At 38.6% G+C, this 8,928-nt stretch overlaps 1 pseudogene; it reads right to left on the reverse strand.

Moving 5' to 3' along the window:
- The window catches only part of LOC107183783, a 9,807-nt pseudogene extending 3,792 nt beyond the window's left edge, over positions 1-6,015 (reverse strand).
- Between the last annotated feature and the right edge of the window lie 2,913 nt (positions 6,016-8,928).

The following is an 8,928-nucleotide window of genomic DNA, read 5'->3' on the forward strand; positions in this document are numbered from 1 at the left end:
ATCTTTCTTCTATCATTGACAGTCCCTCTAGGTTGTGGGCTGCTTGCCTGTGTTCCTGAGAAGCATCTACGGTACCAGTCTATAGAGTGTGTTTTCTTTAGTGAATTACCGGTATGTTTACCGGTAATAAACTTGCACTGTTTTATGTATATGTTTGATTACATACAGCCTTGTGACAGTTTTCCTGCATGTCATAAGCATTTGAATATAAATTAAAATGTTAAAATCAAATCTGATATTGTTTTACCTTTTATTTGGTGTGTGGAAGGTGTGCGGAAGAGGGGGTAGTCTTATACGGCGAGTATATAACAAACTCTGTATTTTGAGTGGAATGTTAGGGGGTCGTCTTATACGCCCAGTCGTCTTATACGCCGGCAAATACGGTAGTTTATTTCACATAGCATACATAATCTCCAGGTCCATACAGGCTGTTGCAAAAGTTGTGTTTCAGCTCCAGACCCCGAAAAGCAGCAAGGCCAAGCAGGCGGACACCAGGCCACAGCTGACATCAGGACCAGCAATGATGACTAATGACCCCTGCCCTGGCACTGGCCAATCAGTGGAGACGACAACCCTGAAAGGCCACACCTGGAAAGCTGATTAAGATTCTATTGAGATCCTCCCCTAGGACCTCCCCTAAAATTCCCAGCCTTAAAATTCCTTAGGATGGAGGACCCAGTGCAGATCTCTCTGGGGCACGCCCTCTCCTTTGCCCACCCCCTGCTTTCCCCAGTGCAAGCGCTCTCTCTCAAGCATGCCCAAGTCCTTGCTCCTCTCCTTCGCCCCCGTTACTTATACCCTTCATTTCTTTCTCCCAAGTTCCAAGGGCCCTTTTTTGCCTCTGTAACTAGTTTCCTGAGTCCACACAGCCCAGCTGGCTCACTTCTCCCATGTCTCACTTCTTTTACCTCTGCAATTTTCTAAATAAGCTTTTGCTCGTTTTTGAAAAAAATAAAAGTAAAAAGTCTCCCTTTTTTAGGAGGACCTAAAATACAATCTTTCCAAATAACAGGAGTAGTATACATGAATGATACTATTTCTGTCAAATTTATATCACAAGTATAGCATATAAGTGTTCTAGGCCAGTGGTCAGCAAACTGCGGCTCTTTGGCCCCTTGAGTGTGGCTCTTCCTAAGCCTTAGGAGTACCCTAATTAAGTTAATAACAATGTACCTACCTATATAGTTTAAGTTTAAAGAATTTGGCTCTCAAAAGAAATTTCTATCGTTGTACTGTTGATATTTGGCTTTGTTGACTAATGAGTTTGCCGACCACTGTTCTAGGCAGAAAAGTGCCTAGAGGGGAAAAATATTTGCAAAGTATATCTGAAGATTATCTAGAGTCCAGAATATATAAAGAACTCCTATAACTCAACAACAAAAAGACAAATAACCCAATTTAAAAATGGACAAAGCAGTTAACATTTCTCCAAAAGAGATATTCAAATGGCCAACAAGAAAGATGCTCAATGTCATTAGTTATTAGGGAAATGTGAATGAAAACCACTATGAGATACCAGTTTACACCTATTAGGATGGTCATAATAATAAATTTTTAAAGGAAAATAACAAGGGGTGGCACAGATCTGGAGAAACTGAAGCTCTTGAACATTGCTGGTAGAAATGTAAAATGGAGCAGCTGCTGTGGAGAACAGTTAACAGTTCCTGAATAAGCTAAACATAAAATTACCACAGCAATTTCACTCCTAGGTATATACCCAAAAGAACTGAAAACAAGATTCTCTGGAGCATTTGAGATCTTTTCCCCTGATATATGTCATCAGTTTGACTCAAACTCTTATAAAAATAATTTTAAAAAGAATTGAGTCCTGCTGGTAGCTCAATGGTTCAGCATCAACCCATGAACCAAGAGGTCACAGTTCAATTCCCAGTCAGGGCACATGCCCGGGTTGCAGGCTTGATCCCCAGTAGAGGGTGTACAGGAGGCAGTCAATCAATCATTCTCTCTTATTACTGACGTTCTATTTCTTTCCCTCTCCCTTCCTCTCTAAATACCTTTAAAAGAATTGAAACAAGTGTTCAAACAAAAACTTGTACACAAATGTTCACAGCAGCACTATTCACAATAGCTGAAAAGTAGAAATAACCAGAAGTCCATCAACTGGTGACTGAATAAACAAAATGGACTGTGATCTGCACAATGGAAATCCACATCATGCAAAGGGAAAATATGACTCAAAGGCCACAGGTTGTATGATTCCATTTAGAGAAAATACCCAGAGAAGGCAATCCACAGAGACAGAACCAGAGCAGCGGTTGCCAGGCAGGAAGAAAGAAGAGGAGATGGCTGCTTCTTTGATATGGGCTTTCTTTTTGGAGAGATGACCAAGTTCTGGTACTAGACAGTGTGATGGCGGTGCAACACTGTAAATGTATTTAACGATACTGAATTATACACTTTAAAATGGTTCATAAGTTTCATATGTATTTCACAATAAAAAATGAGTAGACAAATAAAAGCTTAAACACAAAAAAAATCTAGAACTAGGTTCTGAGAAAAGCTCGAAGGTTAAACACACATACTTAATTTCATTTCCTCTCAAAACTGTGCTAAAATGCCAAGAAGGTATTTTTAAGGCAAAAACAAAACTTTAAAGGCTGGAAAGCAGATGGTAACTAAGAGAAGATCAATGTAAGCTGAATCCTAAACCCACAGGGTTAGAAAGCCAAAACCAACCTGACTTAGTCCACAGAACTCTCAAAAGGCTCAGAAACTGGTAACAGTACCTCCAGAAACAGGGGGAGGAGACCACTAAAGCTCTCTGGGAAATGGCTTAGTCTCTCAGTGTCTCCCATTCCACTTGGTTTTATGTCTCTGTCAACACAGCAAGACAACTGTTCTCTGAAGCCGATTTCTGAACAGAGGGACACAAAGCACATTATGGGGAGAAGGACTTAATGAAACCAGAAGGATTATATATATATATTATATAATCCTTAGCTCCCAGAGAACCATCTTTCACACACCAGGCAGGAGATTAAGACTTCTCTTCTCAGAAAGGGAAAAAGGAATGAGAAGCAGATATCAAGGGCTCCCGAATAAATGGCAAACTCAGGTCACCCCACAATGAACCCATAGATGTGCTCAGAGCTTCCAATCAACTTTTAGGACCACACCTAAAAAATTGGAAGCCTAGTCAAGATTAATTCAACAGAGGCAAAACCCGAGATGAGAAAAATCAAGGAAATAATTTAGGAAAACGTCCCAGAATTAAACAAAGTAAGTTTAATATTTGAAAACCCAGAATGCACAGTATAATGAGTTTTAAAAGCACACCCATACTAAAGCATATATTTTTGAAATTTTAAAACAGTGGAAGCCAGGAGAAGATCCTACAAGCTTCCAGACATAAAGAAATAGGTAGCAAGAGATGAAAAATCATGATGTTGAACTTCGATCAGTCACAGTGTAAACTAGATGACAATGGAACAAAATCAAAATTCTGAAGGGAAACGATCCCCAATCTGAATTATACATTGACAGGCCAAACTATTAATCAAGTTTCAAAAGAAAATATAGGCATTTTCAGAAATGCAAGGTATCAAATACTTTGCCTCCCATTCACCCCTACTTCAGCAAAATGTGGGAGTAAACCAAGAAAAGGAAGACTCAGGACAGAGAAGAGAAAGAGAATTCCGACCCTGAGAGCGGCACTGGGAGGCCACAGACAGGATGGGACGGGGCACTTTGCTTCGAAGGGGCTTCTGCAGCAGGATGACCCTGACAGTGAATGAGGTGAGAGAAAACAGGAAGTGTGGGCAACGGGCAGAAAATCTTGGATTCAGTTAGTGGTAAGGACACCGAAAACATGTAAACAATGTCCTAAACTGAAAACTCGGTAACATCAATTCACATATGTTACTTGAAAAATCACAGGAAAACAGCTAAGAATTAAGAATGGTAACCTCTGAGAAGGGGAAATAAGGTGAGGACTGAGAATTACTGTTTGTCTGAACAATCCCTGACAAACTGCTTAACTCGTTAAACTGTAACTCTGAAAAAATGAAAATAAGAATGTGGAAGACAGAGACATAAGGTACCTAAGGATTTCCCAAAGACATAAAACCTACCTTGGCAACTAAATCTGACCTCTGTGAACCTAGAAGACTAACAAACTTGTCCTGCAAAGCAAAAAGATAACAAAAAACAAATAAATTTGGCCGGACAGCGGGGGGAGCAAAACAGAAGTGACATTACACTTCTGCTATCATAATTCTTGCCAAAAGCATGACCCCAATAGCAGAAATCCATGGATTTTTGTGCTTCAGCTCCTAGTCTGTCAAGTGGGTATAACAGTCTCTCTGTCATAGAGTTATTGTGAGACTTAATCAGAAATGAACATAAAGCACTTATAGTAATGCTAGATACAAATATTATTAACAGTTAAAAACTAAAATTATTTTTATATCAAATCATTCAATTCAATTGTCACAATGATACTAAAGAACTCACTGGAATGCTTACTTTGTCTACTCAAACCTAAGGCCTCTAACCCTTTCACATATATCTCCTAAAAAAGGGGTAGGAAGAGAAACTCTCTGATTATCCATGAGAAACAGAAATAACATTAATAAAAATAACATTAATGTCTATAAAGATGTTTATTGTACTGAAAAATTGACAGTCCCTGAAAAACTACTCAGGCCATCCTCCTTTCTCTAACAGTTTTTTCTTGATTATGACCAATCAACTAACTAAGCAAGTCAGCAATTAGAATTGAAAACTTCATACCAACTATACATTAACTCAGGAATGTTAAGACAAGTATTTGACCATTTCTAAATAGGTCAAGTCTCAAACTTATTCACAGACTGTGTTCTCCAAGTTCAGTTATACTTCATTATAAAACTTGAGATAACAAAATTATGAAATAAAGTTGAAATTCTGGACAATATACAAAGGCCAACTTAATTCATAAGTACCCAAGAACCATGGAGAAAGAAAGGAATAAATATAATCATATTAGGAAACTTTCAACCACTTCTTTTGTGCGCTCATTTTATATAATAAAAGCCTAATATGCAAATCGACTGGATGGCAGAACAACCAGCAGAATGACTGGTGGCTATGATGTGCACTGACCACCAGGGGGCAGATGCTCAATGCAGGAGCTGCCCCGGCCCGCAGGGGCCCGCCAAGGCGGGTGCCAGCAGGGACCCCTCCAATCACCCACCAGTCACCAGGGGGCAGATGCTCAATGCAGGAGCTGACCACCAGGGGGCAGATGTGCACTGACCACCAGGGGGCAGATGCTCAATGCAGGAGCTGCCCCGGCCCGCAGCGGCCCGCCAAGGCGGGTGCCAGCAGGGGCCCCTCCAATCACCCACCAGTCACCCCACAGATTGGCCCTGATCTTCGGCCAGGCCTAGGGACCATAACCATGCATGAATTTCATGCAGTGGGTCTCTAATCCTATATACTAAAACTCTAATATGCATATCAACTGAACGGCGGAACAACCAGTCACTATGACGCCACTGACCACCAGGGAGCAGATGCTCAACACAGGAGCTGCCCCCTCGTGGTCAGTGCACTCCCACAGGGGGAGCGCCGCCCAGCCTCCACAGCAGCACTAAGAGGGGGATGTCCTGGACTGTGAGAGGGCACAGGCCGAGCTGAGAGACCTACCCACCCCGACAGTGCACAAATGTCATGCACCGGGCCTCTAGTATCTAATAAAATAATAGCTGTTTGAGATTAAGAATTGTGTCATTCTTTGTTTTTTACCTTTGTACTTTTATAAACATAAACAGTACATAACAGAGTACCTGTCTTCTATCAAGAGCTAAAAATATTTAATGAATGAATAACTAGAACTAAGAGTACTATTTCTATGGAGAAATGCACTATAATTCCCAATTAAAAGAACAATTGCAAGAACTCAGGCAATAGGATCAGAGTTTGAACACCAAGAGCAATAAAGCATGGGCAGATTCTACCTTCATCTACAAATCAATCACTCCTACCGGAAACCACATTCTGGTCATAGATCATCATACTGTTTCTAAGTATGTATAAATCACTAAGTTGGATTTTCATAATATAAAACTTGACTTCCAAAATTTCCCTGGTTTCTTTCCCTTTACCAATACCTTAAAATAAAATAGCAGCCACAACATTTTATCTGGGAATATATTTTCCTCAGTTCTACTGAGATATAATTGACATAGAACATTGTTCTTAGTCTAAGTTGTACAATATAATTATTTGATATTTGTACCAGGTATATATTGCAAAATGGTTATCACACTAAGTTTAGTTAATATCCATCCTCTCACATAGTTACAGTATTTTTTTCCTGTTATGAGAACTTTTTTTAATATGAACTTTTAAAATCTACTTTCATCAATTTTCAACATATAATATTGTTAACTATAGTCACCATAGTACACTACATCCCCAGAAGTTATTTATCTCATAACTGAAATTTGTACCTTTGACCACCATTACCCATTTCCCACAGCCCCTACAACCCCTGCCTCTGGTGACCACCAATCTGTTCTGCTTCTATGCTCTCGGTTTTGTGAGACCTTATAGCATCTGTCTTTCTCTGTCTGACTTATTTCATATCTTGTCACAAACGGCAGGGTTTCCTTCCTTTTAAGGCTGAATAATATTTCAGTCTGTGTGTATATGTGTGCGTGCACACACATATGCTTACATATCTCACATTTTCATTATCTAGTCATCCATCAGTGAACACTTAGGTTGTTTCCATGTCTTGGCTATTGTAAATAATGCTGCAATGAACATGGGGATGCAGGTAATCTCTTTGAGATAGTAATTTCATTTACTTCAGATAAATACCCAAAAGTGAAACTGCTGGATCATATGATAGATCTACTTTTTTTAGGTAGATTTTTCATTTTCAATTTCTGTATTACTCGTTGGTACAAACAGTTATCAAATGCTAACTTAATATTATGGCCAAAAACCTTTTTTTAAAATCAATATTCAGATAAAAATCCAATATTTCTCTAGCTCAAATGCAATTATACATTCACATTCCAAAAGTGAAGAGGTAAAAGTACCTAACACATCATAAATAAATTTAGGCCCCAAAATAATTGTAAAAACAACTGAAAATTATAGAATTCAGTAAACAACATATTCAATGTCCACAATGACACTGACTTTCATATTCTGGAAAGAGAAACTCACCTTAAAAAGAACTCCTATCCTAGCTGGTTTGGCTCCGTGGATAGAGTGTTGGCCTGTGGACTGAACTCCTTTAATTTTTCATCACTCAAAACAACTGACTCTCTAGACCAGTGATGGCGAACCTTTTGAGCTCGGCGTGTCAGCATTTTGAAAAACCCTAACTTAACTCTGGTACCATGTCACATATAGAAATTTTTTGATATTTCAAGCTAAACCGGTTTCGGCAAGAATTATATTTTTGATATTTATTTTATATATTTAAATGCCATTTAACGAAGAAAAATCAACCAAAAAAATGAGTTCGCGTGTCACCTCTGACATGCATGTCATAGGTTCACCATCACTGCTATACTACAGCCTTAAAAAAAAATGAAGGTTAATTTATCCTATAGAGCCAGCACTCATCTAGGCTTTATGGAATGACTGACAATCATATATCTTATTCCAAATACTAAATTCATATGGATTGTCACCTTAAATGAGGTAAGGCGTGAAAAGCACTTAAGCTCCAATCCAGTATTAGAAATTACTCCATAAGTAGTATTTCTCTTGAGTGTTTTTTCTGCTTTGAAGTTCTATACCCCCAAAGAAACCAATTCTTTACGATTTCATTTTATATAAACTTAAGAAACCTGTATAAATATTTGTGTGAGTGAATGTAGGAGGCAGAATGAGGACGACGACTAGTGAGCAACAGAAGAGCCATGGGTAGTCTCAGCAGCAGAAGATAAAGCAACTCCAAAGCACCTATTACGTTAACAGAGTATCTTCTACACAAAATTTGTAAGTGAGTTCTTTATGGGATGTATTTTTTTAATATATTTTATTGATTTTTACAGAGAGGAAGGGAGAGAGATAGCGAGTTAGAAACATCAATGAGAGAGAAACATCAATCAGTTGCCTCCTGCACATCTCCTACTGGGGATGTGCCCGCAACCCAGGTACATGCCCTTGACCGGAATCGAACTGGGACCTTTCAGTCCGCAGGCTGACACTCTATCCACTGAGCCAAACCGATTTCGGCCTTTAGGGGATATTTTGAAAATTATTTTTACATCCAAGAAAACATGATCATAATTAATTAAACCTATTTTTAATTTTGATTCAAGAACGTTTTCCATAGAAATAACTATGCTCAATTTCTCTGCATTAGTGAACTATGTAATAAAATATGAAACTCACTAAGGAAAAGCTGAGCCAGAATCTTAATATCTCTTTTAGAGACTTATCCTGATGTGAAAGTAAACATCATTCACTGGCATATTCCAAACATTTAGGAGAAGTGGATGGGTGGAGGAATAAGAGCATAAAAACTTGACACTATTTCTATGGTGTAGGTTTATGTCTTAATGTTTCCATTCTGAAAAGCAAATGGAATAAACTGAGACCTCCATATGGCTTGACAAAAGGGCTGTCTTGAGTACTAATATTCTCTGGTTAACATGTTAGTGAACTTTTCTCTCATTTCTTCCAAGTATCTTAGCATTAAAAACTACATAGCATGATGAAGCTGCTTTGAAAAAACAGTTTGGCAGTTCCTCAAAACATTAAACAAAAAATTACCATATAACCCAGTAATTCCACCCCAGTTATATACCAACGAGAACTAAAAATATATGTCCACACAAAAATCTATACACAGATGATCAGAGTAGTATCATTAATAACAGCCAAAAAGCGGAAACCCAAACGTCCATCAATTGATGAATGGATAAACAAAATGTGGGATGCCCTCACAATGAAATA

Source organism: Myotis davidii, unplaced genomic scaffold (genome assembly GCF_000327345.1).
Source record: "Myotis davidii unplaced genomic scaffold, ASM32734v1 scaffold642, whole genome shotgun sequence".
Classification (NCBI taxonomy): domain Eukaryota; kingdom Metazoa; phylum Chordata; class Mammalia; order Chiroptera; family Vespertilionidae; genus Myotis; species Myotis davidii.